The sequence below is a fragment of the Cricetulus griseus genome, chromosome 6, assembly GCF_003668045.3.
Source record: "Cricetulus griseus strain 17A/GY chromosome 6, alternate assembly CriGri-PICRH-1.0, whole genome shotgun sequence".
In the NCBI taxonomy this organism is placed as follows: Eukaryota; Metazoa; Chordata; class Mammalia; order Rodentia; family Cricetidae; genus Cricetulus; species Cricetulus griseus.
Genome location: NC_048599.1, coordinates 90,629,748 through 90,642,065, shown reverse-complemented (window position 1 = coordinate 90,642,065; position 12,318 = coordinate 90,629,748).

Here is a 12,318-nt window from a genome sequence, read left to right as displayed (position 1 = left end):
GTTCCCAAAGCCTCCGCTGCCCCATGCCTTTAGAGAAATCCCTTCTTGGTTGTGTGTGTGTGTGTGTGTGTGTGTGTGTGTGTGTGTGTGTGTGTGTGTGTACGCGCAGTAGTGTTAAGGATCTCCGCTCCGCCCCATGGACTTGTCCGGGATCGGGGCTTCCTCTCTTAACTTTCCCAGAAAATACGCGGTTTCCTCAATAGTTTCCCGCTCAGCGCCCCTCCTTTTGACCTGTCCCCTGCGATCGTTTGTGTCCCTTAGGAGAACTTCAAGATTTCACATTGTCTTTGGTTCCCAGACTCCGAGCCCTGCTTGTACAACTATAGGAACAGTGTGTACAGGAGTTTGTGTGAACAAGTGCACAGGCGCCCGCAAACACTTGGGCAGGTGTAGCTAGCTGAGTGCTGGTCTTTTACCCCCGTCGGAGAACGGGGCGGGAGTGTGTGAGTGTGCGCGCTGGTTTCTGCGCTGGGTGGGCCGCAGGAGAGCTGTGTGAAAAATTGGCGCGCGCGAGTTTGGGATGGGAGGCGAAGGGTATATGTACTCGGGTGTTTTGTATACACCTTAAAGCTTTTACAAACGGGTGTAAGTTTGGGCGCGTGTGCGGGGTCTGTGTGTGTGTGCGCGCGCGCGTGTGTGTATGTGTGCGCGCGCACGTCCGCGTGCCCATTTACTTGATATGCCCCAAAGGGGCTATCTCATCCCTCGCCAGGGGGCAGAAGAGGACCCAAAAGTGGGAGCCGACTGTCAGTTTCACAGAAACACCTTCCCTTTTTACAGAAGAGGTGGAAACCGGCCTCTTAGGGGCCCTAGACGCCTCTAGCGGCCTCTTTCGTGGCACTACCAGCCAATCCCTGACCTAAGCGTCTACTTTTGAAGGCCTCTATGCCTTTTGTCCTAGCCCTGACCAGCCCAAGGTGCCTAGTAGTTGGATTTTTGAGAGCCACTAGGTGAAGGATAGTTGGGGGAGCCTCTTTGGGGACTGTCGCCAAGCGGAGCCGGCGGGTTGGGATCTGCTGCAGTGGTGCGGACTGCGGGTGCCAGGGTTATCTGGACTCAGTCGGACCCTGCCGGTGACAGTGTGGGAGCACTGGGTGGCCACTCCTGTGAGTGGAGCCGAGGAACCCTTAGTCCCGACTCCTGGCTCCTCCTTTCGTATCTATGCCAAGGTGTAACGCTGTGTAGGGCATACAGTCGGCACTTAATAAATGCTAGACTCATTCTTCTTCTTCTTCATTCCATGCTCCATTTATTATCTGTCATTCTTCTCTCGTACTCATTCGGTTTCTCTCATTTTCTCCCCCAGCTCCTATTCATATTTTATGATCTCCATCTCTATTCTCTCCTTCACTTCCCCTCCCTTACTTTCTCTGTCCTTTCCTCCCCCAACGTGCGTCTGCTTTCTTCTGTCTTCTTTGCCGTTTCCCGTGTGTGTGTGTGTGTGTGTGTGTGTGTATGTGTGTGTGTGTGTGTGTGTGTGTGTGTGTGTGTGAGTACCAGCCGCTTGGCCTCTCCACGTTGCCTCTCCTTTGTCTTCCCTCCCTTCCCCCCTTTCATCTGGTTCCTTGGCGGGGTGGTGGTGGTAGTGGCGCTCAGCCTTCTTGCACCTCACGCTGGAGTGCCCCCTGCTGGTTCAATCTTTTGTTACTTCCCAGCCTAACAGTCACTGAATTTTCTCTCCTGCTTTTCTCGTTTCCAGGTCAGGTAGAAACAAAAAGGGGCCTACGTGGGCCTCCTGTCCCTCTTTTAAAAGGCATGAGTAGGGCCCTGTGTTTCCCTGGGTCCCACTCTGCGCAGGGCCCGCGCCTGAGGTGGGGGTAGTGCTGGAGGGGGCGGCGGGGAGGGAGTGTTGGGGGTAGCCGGGTGGGATTTGGCGTCCTTCCCCGGAATGAGCCGCGGCACAATCTGTCGCTGGGTTTGTTTGCCGAGCTGCCTCCGGAGCGCAATGGGGCTGGCTCCCGGGGAGCGAAATATCACAAGATGCGGAGACAGACGCTGAGGGGCGGGTGGGCGGCGGGCTGACTCAGGTGTGCTTCATCGACTCCCTGGGCCGCAGCTCTTCTGAGAGGGGTGGGAGGGGACACTGCCCCCCAACACAGGCTGCCAACCCAAGCTTGAAGGGGAGCCCCATTCTGTGATGAGCGGCGGGGAAGAGGGTCCTTAGCTCCAGGCCTCTCCTTCAGTCCAAAGCTGGGATCCCGGAGACAGTCACAAGCTCTCTAAGCCACCGCCTTGTACAGGTGTCCGGGTTTCCCATAGTTATCCGCTGACTCACCACTTCCCACTCTAGATTGCCAGCGTTTTGAGGGCAGGAAATGCTTCTCATATAGTGTGTCCAACAGGTGCTGAGCAAGGCTGTTGGACCACTGGCTGGTGGGTGGGCAGGTGGCTAGTGTTGCTTTCCCAGAATCTCATTGTGCATTCGCTCTTCCCTGTGGGCTATTCCCACCCCTTGTTTCTCCCGATATTTACATTTGGGGTCCCCTCTCCGTACAACTCTTGACATCTCTCTCCGGATCAGAACACCAGCTTTCTTTAAGTACCCCGGGCCATTCACTCTCTTCCTTATGCCTCCATTTCCTTATTTGTACATAGAGATTATACTACTTATCAGGTTGCATAAATCTTCATCTCTCCAGATGAGCTGGCTGATTACTGTTTCGAGGTCATCATTTTTTTGGTACGGGCTGTTCCACTAGAAGAAGACCCCGTGATGGACTTTTTCAGTTAAATGTTTGGAGATCCCAAGGAGTAGGCTGATGGCACAGTGTGATTGGAGAGTGTGGTTTGGTCATGTAGGCCCATCTCCCGCCTGGACCCTTGGCCAGGCTCTGGGTACTTCTTGGTCACAGAGCTGGCCCGCCCTCTGGTGGTTGTAGATGGAGCTGCAGTCCCACTAGAAGCCAAAGCTCTCTGGAAAGGGGTTGATGAATATAGACTATTTCCCCCGCGCAAGCCAGTGTCTGGAGAAAAGTAGGCTTCTAAAAGGACTCGCAGAAGAAGTGGAATATTGTCAAAAATGGGCATTTATGTGTCCCATGGGCATGACTATTCTCATTGTGTCACCGCTGCCGCTCTTCCCTCTGGTGACCCCCTTTAGTGAGTTGACAGAGCCCCATTCCAAACTCGGGCTGTTTGGTACCTTCAGTATTAGAACCCTAGCTAGTGAATGCACACCATGGGATTGCTCAGTGGTCCTGAACACAGGGGCTCTGCAGAGTTTATGCTTCTCTCCGCAACTCACTGATTAAAACAGGCGACTGTCACCAAGTGGCTTAAGTTTCCTAAGCCTCCAGGTTTCTCATGTAGAAAATGGAAGTAAGTTTCTTAGTTTCCAGATCAGAGAGTTGATTGAAGATTAAATGAGATAAAGCATGAACGAATCTAACAGTGTGTCTCCTCAATAATGCTAAGTAATGTCATTATTTGTGCTTTGAGCCTAAGGTGACCTGGAGACTGGATTCTAAGGGTAAACAGCAGAGTTAGGACCTAAGCTCACCAGGAGCAAGGGGTAGTGCTATGCTTGGGAGTCCTTAGTCATAACCCCCCCCCCCAATGAGTTGAACTTGACATTGCCACTCTCTCCTAGCACATGCCAAGGTTGTCCGGTGTGATGGCAGGAGTCCCAACCTGACCCGGAAGATCCAGCCTGAATTCTGCCCGTGAGCGTAACCAGGGCTTCAGTTTCCCTATGGTTGAAATGAGCATCATGGGGTTGGTGTCCTGGGAGTCTGGCTTCCTGGCATGCCTGGTTCTCTGGGGCTTCTGAGATGGAAGCTGCTGAGAACAGAGTCTGTCAGCCAGATTTCGCCCAGCTCTCACCATCCCAGCTCTGGGTGGTGGGCTCCAGTAGATGATCTGGGTTTGTAGAGATTCTGCTGAACCTCATTTGGGGCTCCTTAGCTCTCACGGTCCACCATGCAGGGCTTGTGAGTGTTTTCCTGCAGTCCGGTGATCTGGTCAGTGACCACACACACTGCATAATCTTGCACCTGTGCATCACAGCTTCTCCCCAGCCTCACTCTGCCAGCCTGATGGGGGCAGGATTACCCATCAGATACTTTCTAAATTGAGGAAGAAAAAGTCCCAAGCCATATTAGTTTAAAGGTCAAGTTTGGGACCTGGAGAGGTGGTTCAGCGGTTAAGAGCATTGGTTGCTCTTGCAGAGGGCCAGGGTTCTGTTTCCAGCATCCATATGGCAGCTCACAACCGCCTGTTGTTATCCAACTCGTGTTATCTATGGTACTGTGTATAAGTATTTACTTCAAGGCACCAACTTCTGTGCATTGGATGATTTAGAGTAACTCTGTGAGGGAGCGTTTGTTTACAGTCCTCTTAACAGATGGAACACAAGCTTGAAGAGAGTGAAGCCATCTTGTACCTGTGCAGGAGGAGTCTTGCCTTGAACCCCATGCTCTTGGGACTCTTCTAGCCTTTCTCTAACCAATGTCCCTTCATGGGATAAGAACTACTTAAGGCCAGGGAGATGTGCCCTCCTAGAGCCCATATACTTCTGGTGGTGACTACAGAGTCTTTTTCTCAAATGGCCCCACTCTTCCGTGAGGACACCCATGAGCCTTTTCTTCTCTTCTGTGTCCCCACAGCAGAAGCTGAGCTCCAGGGAGATGCTTTAGAGACAATACTCATGGACCTTAGACCTGCAGTTAGGGTCGTTTGCATGCATATCCCTAAGGACCCTTGTTTAGGTGAGATTATAGCTGCAAGAGACTAGGACACAGTGTATTTCTGTATAGAACCATATGGAATCCAATCATTCTAAATTTGAACCTAGGTTTCTAATATTAGGTTTCTTTGAAGAGTGCGAGAACAGTGCCTGTGGCTTCGGAAGCAAAGGTTACTTTGAGGGGGAAATCTTGCTTGCTTTGACTGCTGTTCCAGGAGAGAACTCCCAATCTATGCTACATAGTAATTCTACTTGCACTTGTGCCCCATTCTTGTACATGTTGGGGTCTGTTCTGCCAAGAAGTCACATGACTATATGGAAAGGAGACAAGACAGAGCAGCCACAGAGCCAGCCTCCGCATCTAGATACATACCAACCTCTCCTTTCTTGCAGCCCCATGCAGTGCTGAGCCTCAGTCAGGATTTGGCCTTCTGGAGGCTTATTAATTCAAAAGTTAGGTCCCACTGTGTTGACAGAGTTCCCTCTCGGCTGAAGAAGGCCCCCTGTCTCCTTAGACCACGAACTTGCTAACTTACCCAGTGCAGAGTCCACATTTTCTCTGATTCTACTTATTTGGTGCACCTGGAAGCAAGCCTTGTCCCTGATATCACATAGACATGGAATGTGTGTGATTAGAGCTGGAGCAGCTCTAATCCTAATCATGGTACATGGGTCGTGTTAGTATTGCTCAGGGGGTAAAAAATTAAAGTGGGGGTGGGGTGGTGCTTCGAGGTCCTGCTTGTGGTGTTTATTAGATGGGTTGCCTTGGACTCATTCAGTCTTCGAACCGTTTCAGAGAGAAACAAGCTGACGGGTCCAACCATTTGCTGTAACTTACTATCTTCCCATTACCTCTTTGAAGATAACACATACGGCTGGTTGTTCTGTCATTATTTCACTGTGGGGTTCTCTTTGAAAAGAGTTTCTTTAGTTATATTCTTTCCCTTTCAGTTCCATTAGATTCTCCAGGGAAGGCAAGTTCATGGGAGAGGGGAATTGTAGGATGATGGTGAAGAGAAGGGCCACAAGCCTCAGAAAGAGGGATGTAAGACCCCTGCAGACTGGGGTCACTTCCTAGTCTAAGCCCCCATTAAGATCCTATGAACAGATGTCTCTCTCTGCCTTGTAGTGCATTTTCCTCAATTAATCTGAGAATTAATCTTCCTAAGGTGTAGTCTTGGTCATGCATCATCCTGCTGAGAAGCCTCAGTGGCCAAATCTGGGGGGCAAATGATTTGTATCTGTCGAGGTGCTCACTCAAATCCATCATATGAGTCTAAAGACTTCAGTAGACAAAGAGGTGAGGGATGCGGCTGGTTGCTTCACCCAGTTGGGTAGGGAGAGAGCAAACAGATACTTGGAAAATAGTTCAAACCGTTTGTGATCAAAGAGATGGAAATGAAAGCTGAATCGGGATAGCATTTCAGACTGATTAAATTAGCAGAATTTAACAGACATCATCATCTTGCGCTGGCAAGACTGGGCGAAGTCTGTGCTTCTGAGTCTTTGGAAGCAGTGTGCAAGTCTGCGAAACAATCAAGTGAATGTAACGGGAGCCTTGAACGTATTATTTTCTTTTGGCCCACTAATCTCACTTCTGGGCATTGGTCTAAAGAATTTAATTCAATTGGTAGAAAAAAAAAAGCTCTAGGCATGCCACTAGCATTTCTCTCATTTCTCCAGGCAGTGAGATGGTTAAGAAATCCAGGGCTGATCTATTCAATTCAATACTGTACACCCGCAAAAATGGTAATGATCAAGGATATGCAGAAACATGGAAACTGTTTATAACGAGTTTGTTGATAAAGGGCAGGGCACAAAATTTGCATGAATACTGACTGCAGACATGCAAAATAAGTACTCATTTGACAAAGTCAAGAGGAGAAAATGCAAAAATGAAAATTGTTGGGAGAGTGATGGGTGGTTTTCCTTTCTTGCTTAACCATCTTCTTTGTTAATGATGTTGAAATTTATTTACACAACAGAATGGGTTCTTTTTTAAAATTTTTATTTATTTATTATGTATACAGCATTCTGCTTCCATGTATATCTGCACACCAGAAGAGGGCACCAGATCTCATAACAGATGGTTGTGAGCCACCATGTGGTTGCTGGGAATTGAACTCAGGACCTCTGGAATAGCAGTCAGTGCTCTTAACCTCTGAGCCATCTATCTCTCCAGCCCCCAGAATGGGTTCTATAACAACAAAATCTTATATGACCAATGGAATTAAACTGCTTAGCTTATGCTTACTGTCATTACAATCATCACACTTACCAGGCCCTTCCTCCACTCCAGGAAGCAAAGTGAGCACCTTGTGCATTCGACTTCATTGATCTTTGCAGGCACCCTGTGACAAAAAATACCCTTCCTGGCCAACCAATGACTGGTCCAGCCTCAGATTCACGCCACAAAAGTGAGCCCACCCCTGTCACTTCCTGGAGTTCCAGGACCCAGAGGATGGATGGCACAGAGATCTAGGATAGAACCAAACATGACTGGAGGAAAAAAATGTCAATGTAATAATGTCTAATGATATTCTGATGTACTCATAGGTTCGTGACTACCCCAGTTGTCATCAGGGAGGCTTCATCCAGTTACTGATGGAAACAGATGCAGAGACCCGCAGCTAAAGATTAGGCCAAGCTCATGTAGTCCTGCTAAAGAGATGGAGGAAAGATTGTATGAGCCAGAGGGGTCAGGACATCACAAGAAAAGTCACACAAACAACTAACCTGGCTTATAGGAGCTCACAGAGTCTGAACCTACAACCAGCAAGCCTGCATGGGACTGGCATAGGCCCTCTACACATATATGGCATTTATGTAGCTTGGTCTTTTTGTGGAACTCCTAACAGTGGGAGCAAGGGCTGTCCCTAATGCTTTGACTGGCTTTTGGGAGCCTATTCCTCATGCTGGCTTGCCTTGCTCAGCCTTAATACAAGGGGAATAGCTCAGTTCTATGGCAACTTGATGTGCCATGCTTTGTTGATAGCCATGGGAGGCCTGCCCCTTTCTGAATAGAAACAGAGGAGGAGTGGATGGGGAGGGGGGTTCATGGTCAGAGGGGAGCTGGTTGGAAGGAATGGGAAGAGAGGAGGGAGGGGAAACTGCAGTTGGGATGAAAAATAAATAAATAAATTTAATTTAAAAACATACCACTCCCATTTTATAGATTAGGAATCTTACTTCTGTCGTGGCTGTCCCACCTGCCCAGCCAAAGAGTGGGGCTTTAACTCCAGTCTGTTTGATTCATAGAACTAATGTTGAATTCTAAAATTGGCATTGTATATTAGTGTTTGAGGAACTTCAGTCACTAATGTATTACCATGATTTGGGGGATGGCTGTGGTTCACATACCATCTAAAATGAATCACTTAGCTTTAAAATTTCTATCAAATCACATTTAAAACATTTAAATGCTTTCATTAGCATTTTCTTTATAAAACTATCCATTATCTATCTATTTATTTTTATTTTATGTTTGTGAGTGTTTTGCCTGGATGTCAGATGACTCAGAACTGGAGTTACAGATGGTTGTGAGTCACCATGTGGGTGCTAGGAACTGAAGCTGGGTCCTCTGGGTGCTCCTAACTGCTGAGCCATCCCTCTAGCCTCCCCATTATCCATCCATCCATCCATCATCTGTCTATTTATCTGGCTATTTTTGTTGTTTGTGATGTATATGTACATGTTCATGTATGAGCACATGCCTGTAGAGATCGATGTTGGATGTCTTTCTCATTTACTCTTTTTTTTCTTACTCTTTTTTTTTATTTTAGAAGCACTCTTATTTACATATCAATCCCCCCATTCCCTTGCCCTCCCATGCTCCCCACTGACCCCCCAACCCACTCCCCAGAGATAATGAGGTCTTCCATGGGGACCATCACATCTGTCACATCATTTGGGGGAGGGTCCAGGGCCTCGTTCCCGTATCTGGGGTGCAATAGTATACCTCCATAGGGAATGGGCTCCCAAAGTCCATTTGTGCTCTAGGGATAAACACTGGCTCCACTGTTAGAGGTCCCATAGACTGCCCTGGCCTCCTAGCTGGCACCCACACACATTCAGAGGGCTTGGTTTGCTTCAATGCTGGTTCCCCAGCTTTACGACTAGGGTCTCCGTGCTCTTACTAGGTCAGGTCAACTGTTTCTGCGGGTGTCTCCAGCACTGTCATGGATCCTTTGCTCATCCCTCCTCCCTCTCCTCTCATTTACTCTTCAACCCCCTTTTATAGTGTATACGTCTGCATGTGTGTTTGAGCACATGTGTGTGGGAGGCCATAGAAAGCAGAAAAGGGCCTCAGATGCCATCAGGTACTGTGGAGCTAAAGTTGCAGGCAGTTATGAACTGATGTGGATCCTGGGAACCAAACTTAGGAACTTTGGAAGAGCAGCGAGTGTTCTTAACTGCTGAGTCAATTCACCAGCTCTGCCACCTGACTTCATTTTTTTTTGAGAAAGAGAGACAGAGAGAGAGAGAGAGAGAGAGAGAGAGAGAGAGAGAGAGAGAGAGAGAGAGAGAGCATAGAATCATTTCTTAAGTGGGTTGGTTGCATTTTTCGCTGCACAATAAAACACCAACATTTACAGTGCTTTAAAAATCGCAGTAATCTCCTGTACCTTCCTTTGGGTAAAATCCATGCCACAAAGGGAGTGTCAGTCTCTCACCCCAGTATTACCTCCTCCACACACTTCTCTACTCCACTTCTGAGGCCTGAATCCTCGCCTGCTTTTTCTCCTTAGCCTGAGCTTTCCTGGCCCCTCTTACAAGATGCATTCAGAACCACACCCTCTATCTCAGGCACTTCCCCAAGTCTTGCCTGAGTCAAATTTAGATCAATGCCATCCACAGAGGAAACCTGGGTTCAGATGCTTGTCTTCTACAATACCACTACCTGGGACTTTTCACACCCTTTGTCAGCTGGCTCTTTGTAACAACCAGATACGGTATTAAAAAGATTTATGCATGCTTTACACATTAGGAAGACGAGCCTCCCCCCCCACCCACCCCCGTCCCCATGAGCTAAAGCATAAATTACAGAGAGATCACATACTCAAAACTGGGCTCTGTTGATCCTTGTCAGTGATCCCAGCACTGTTGAGGTGGAAGCAATAGGATCAGAAGTTCAAGGACATCCTTGACTTCATAGTGAGTTCCAGGGAAGCCGGAGAGATAGGTGAGACCTTGTTTAAAAACAAAACAAGCAAAACAAGATTCCAGATTCAAGTCCGGCATCACTAGATTCTCAAAGGCCTTCATCTCACTGATCTGCACCTGGGTCTTATTCACGATGAGGATCAGCTAGCAGGCCAACAGCTCCCCTCTGTGTGCTCTCCAAACTTGATCTATGAGTTGCTTGCCTCCCCAGATTGTGCAGGAGAGAGGCATTCTCATCTATCATGGGTGCGGGTGTTAATTGGTATGGCTGCTTTGAAGGTCAGTTTGATAAATGGCTATTAACTTTAAAATGTACTTACTCTTTGATCTAGAAATTCATGTTTTAGAAAGGGATCCTGCAGTTACTCTTGAAGTGTGATTGTGACTATGCTACCTTGTTTGTAGTTGCTTATTATATTGTCAAACAACCTAATATCACCAATGAGGCATTAGGGACTCAAATCCTACTCCATATATAAATATCCCCAAATTGTCATCGAACTTAATGTGAATTATAAAAAGAAGAACAAGGGCTATATGTTCTTTTTTGGAACAGAATTAAATATTCTAATGTGGCTGGAGGGATGACTCATTGGTTAAGAGAGTACATTGTTCGTCCAGAGGACCTGTGTTCAGTCCCAACACCCACACTGGGCAGCTTGCAACTGTATGTAACTCCAATTCCAGTGGCTCCAACATGCTTTTCTGACTTCCATAGCATATACATGGTACATATACAGTCACACACAAATGCACACACACACACACACACACACACACACACACACACACACACACACACACAAACAGGAGCACACACGTGTAAAAGAAATCTTAAAAAAAAAAAACCCGTTAACAGGTGAGTTAAGGGTTGGGAGATGGCTGAGTTGGTAAGGTGCTTGCTCCATAAGCACAAGGACCTACGTTTGATCCCCACAAAACACAGAAAAAGTTAGCATGGTGGTGCCCAGTTGTAATCCCAGAGCTGGGAGTCAGAGAAAGATGGATATCTGGAACTCTTTGGCAGACCAGTCGAGCCTACTTGGTGTGCTTCCGGCCAATGAGAGACTCCATATCAAAAGACAGGGTGGTAGTAGCCTAAATGACCTGTATAGCCAGAGGCTACCTCAAATTCCCACAACCAATATCAGAGGTGGCTAATAGCTCAGATGACCTCTACACTATCTGTATGACCTAGTCAAGCCCAGACCTTTCCTTAGGCCCTTGAGCTGGTACAGATAGCCTATCTCTAGAACCAGCTTCCTGGATGAAGTGGCCTGGGCTCTGAGTTGAGTTCTGATGTAATTTTATTATCTTGTACACCAGGGATTTTATTACACCAGAAAGTTTTTTTCTAAGTTATACTGTGTTTAAATTTGTTGGGAATAAACTACCTGACAAAATACTCTTGAAGTCTGATCCAAGTTGATAAAATAAAAAAAACAAAAACAAAAACAAACAAACAAAAACCCAGGGTGGATGTCTTCTGAGAAACACCACCTGTGGTTGTCCTCCGGCTTCTGTATACATGCACACACACGTGCAAAAATATCTCTCAAGTGCACTGACACAGGAACGCACACACACCTACATACACATACACTCACAGAAGACACAAACATACTAAAACAAATAAAGATTCCATTAAAAAAATAAGAGACAGAACAATTAAACAGGATGCTACCACCTGTGTCAAAAGCATGTGGGGTGAAGTAGTGATACAATAATTTATACACACATTGTACCATTAGGTGCAGAGACTCTGGAAGGACTCGGGGGAAATAGTAACACAAGCTGGCCGGTATTATGGTTTGGGCTAAAAGACTAGGAGGAGAGGGCAGGGACTGGTCCTGATGCTATGTTTGTACTATGTGAATCTCAAGCTAATTTGGTGGGTTTGGGGATATGATTTGAGCAACAGAGATTGTGGAGACTCCAACTCCTTCAGCATCACTTTGCACCCACATTTTTTTGGGTGCTCTTGGTATTAATATTTCTGAAAGACCCCCGAAGAGGTACTTTCGTAGAAGGAGACCCGCACCCAGGAATCAGCGAGACCACGAACTTGGATGCAAACTGCAAGAGGCTTTATTGGAGATACCCGGGTACCCGGGCGACTTAGCTTCTGTGAGGCCAAGCGCTCCGAGCCAAGGGAAAGGGGTCCTTATATAGGGAAAAAGGCGCAAGCTAGGAGCAGGGATTCTATTGGATAATTCTAATGAGGCATTGTACAGAGCTATTCCCATTGGTCAATGTAAATGAGGCGCTATACAGGGTTATTCAAATGAGGCGAAGTACAGAGTTATTCAAATGAGGTGAAACACAGAGTCTTTTCAAATGAGGCGAAATACAGAATCATTTCTATTGGATGGTTTAAATGAGACACAGAGCCATTCCAGATCAGCATATTCTCAAGGTCTCGTGTCTGGTACAACAGACTCAATTCCCCCCCTCCGCATCCTGATGGCTGA